This window comes from Triticum dicoccoides, chromosome 6B, assembly GCF_002162155.2.
Source record: "Triticum dicoccoides isolate Atlit2015 ecotype Zavitan chromosome 6B, WEW_v2.0, whole genome shotgun sequence".
NCBI lineage: Eukaryota > Viridiplantae > Streptophyta > Magnoliopsida > Poales > Poaceae > Triticum > Triticum dicoccoides.
Genome location: NC_041391.1, coordinates 686,659,399 through 686,662,366, shown reverse-complemented (window position 1 = coordinate 686,662,366; position 2,968 = coordinate 686,659,399). Strand labels below are relative to the sequence as shown.

At 41.3% G+C, this 2,968-nt stretch overlaps 1 pseudogene; it reads right to left on the bottom strand.

The window, feature by feature from the left end:
- Positions 1-216: 216 nt before the first annotated feature.
- On the bottom strand, positions 217-2,674 carry LOC119321503 (annotated as a pseudogene).
- Positions 2,675-2,968: the final 294 nt, after the last annotated feature.

Genomic DNA, 2,968 nt, shown 5'->3' with positions numbered 1-2,968 from the left:
CAGTTTTAAATTCGACACACTGACATTACTAATTCAAAGTTGAACCAAACTGTAGGTTGCATAAGAATAACTTCCATCACTATGCGGTTAAGTAGGCATCAGCTAATTAGTATAACCATGACTCTACTAGCCTACATAAATCTTAAACCCCACATCACCAAAAGAACACCTTTGGTTAGGGAGATCGGCAAAGCAGCAATGTGGCATAACAATCAGTCAATTGCCATTATTCACATGGATGATATGGACTTCCATGATACTCCCCTGGTTGCTCAACGGCTCAAAGAGGCAGATATCACCTATCTTCAAACAGTTGTCCTTGACAAACTTACTCCATCCCCTTTCGATACGGTAATCCTTGCGCAAACTGCTGAAGCTCGCATTCCATTTTTTCTCGCCTAGCTGGAAACAGATGACTTTCCCATCTCCAAAATGTTCCTCCCCGTATGTGATTGGGACAGTCTGTTACAGATTAAAACCAAAGAGGTAGTAGGTTAGAAGTAAAATAATATTGCATGTAATTGTAAACTGAGGTATGACCAGTTATGAATACTATCACAGCATAAAAAATAGTGTCGTATGTTTGTCCATAAAGAGAAGCAAGTTAACAGACTTGAATGTGCATGGTCAAAGCAACAAATAAATATGGAGGGAGCTACACACCAGGGAGAATGCTGGACGAACATTGGCCTTGCCAATCAGAGCAACAAAGATGGTTATGCCACTTCTGCGTGAACGGATAGTCCGGACCATGTCTTTCACCTGCTGCTCCTGAGAAGAGGTTAGCTTGGTCTTATCCGTGGTAATATAACCATCCTTCTTCTGCTGCTTCTGAGATGAGGTTGGATTTCTTCTAACAACACGCCTGAAACCAAGTGCATTCCGGACATGATCATGTGACGAGAAAGAGCCATCTCCTTGTCCTGTGTGTGTAAACAGAAACTGATAAATACAGGTGTAAAAGATAGATGTTTGTTAAAAGGGGGAGAATATGTTATGTGCTATTTTTATACCAGCTGATGACTTGGAGGAGGAGGAATGATTCAGGGGAGGCTGCATTAGCATGGCCAGCTGCTGAGGCTGAACATCAAAGTGAGCAGGCGGTGGCATTAGCATGAGCGGAGGAGAACAGTCCACGGGGCCATCAGAAGGATGTTGGCTCACGGTTTCAGCATCATTTGTGTGCCTTTCGAGTGCACGAGGCGGGAGTGGATCGACAACGGATGAAGCCTTCTCACGCCCAAGTTGATCCAAGATTATGACACTGAACCGGGAGTTCCCATTGTATCCGAATAATATTATTCTGTCACCCATCTCTAGACTAAACTTCTGTACGAAACTCCCCCATCCCGCTGCAAGCACAAGCTGCTCTTCTTGGTTCTTGTAAACTTCAATTTTGTAACGACATTTATTCTTTGTTTCAAGTTCAATCTCTACTGGGATCTCTCCCTTGAAACGCTGAACAAATTCCTTTTGGATGATCTGTGGAAGCACGTTTCAAGAGATTATATTGTTTGAAAGAACAGTCTGTAAACAAGATAAAAAATGAAACAGCAACCAAACCACTCGGAATGTTTGGGCGAACTAACATACTTGAATGTGCTATCATGCTGGCTTAAATCTACTCATCAAATTAACTGGAAAAGGTTCCACGATGATGCAATAACTACACATGGTACAAATAATTTAAAAGTAGAAGAACGAACAAAAACACAGCTGGGCTCATGAGAAACAACAAAATCCCATGACCTAAGGGAGTGGTACTGTTTTGAATATGAATATTACCATATTATCTTGGAAATCACCCGTCATGCGCATCAAAAAGTATTTCTTTTCATCGTCCAAGTTCATATAGTGATGTTCATCCCAGATTTCACATGTTTCACAGAGTGCGTTCATTTTTCTAGCAGACCTGCAGTGCAAAAGCCATTTGAAGTTAGATTTGGTCTTGCCCTATGAAATGGTATCGTACATAATAATTGAAGACTAGCTAGATACTTCACCCGATTTCGTTGTGTCTTCCTTGGACTTGTGGTGGAAAAGAAGGATCGACAAGAACAGATGATGCTTTCTCACGGCCAAGCTTATCGAAAATTACGATACTAAACAGAGAGTCTCCATTATATCTGAATAGTAAGGAATCACCCAACTGTAGATGGAAGTTCTCGACGAATTGGGGCCAACCCGCTGTAAGAACATGCTTTCCTTGGTACTTGGCAACCTTAATTGTGTAAATGTCCCTGTTTCGAGTTTCTAGGTCGATCTCACCCGGGATCTCGCCTTTCAGGCATCGCACATACTCTTTTGGCATAATCTGCACAAAAAAAATTAGAATTATATCAGCTGAAACAATATAGTTCCTGAACAAGGTCCAAACATGCTTCAAGGAAACATGTTGAATGCTCAGGAAAGTAGCTAGTGCCTAAACGCATAAGAAACAAAACATGCATTCCGTAGTGGGACTAAATCTAAGAATAGATATTAGTTACCATCTGTTGTTGGAAATCGCCCAATATAAGCACCAAGAAATGTTTATTTTCATCCTCAGAATTTTTGTAGTTGTATTCATAGCACCGTGTGCATCTTCCACAAGACGGAGACATCGTCTTAGCCTGGCCACCTGCAGCACAAAAAGGTGGAATGTGAAGACATGAAAAGAGTACATATACGTCATGATTGATCAAGAGAGGAAGAGAGTAGAGCAGCCCACCAACAAATCGACGGAGGATTCCTGTCCAAAGTCACACCAAAATCTGAGGGTGGAGAAGTCCAAGATCGAACTATAGCGGAGATCACGCTGAAAAATGTAGACTTGGTCTCTCTCTCACTGTCTGAAAATGAATACATAGCGGTTGTATTTATAGCCTTATTACTAAAAATATAGCCGTTGGAATATAATAATTGTCCAACGGCTATATTATACCAACGGTCACAGGACTATTAGTTTTCCAACGGCTATATTATACCA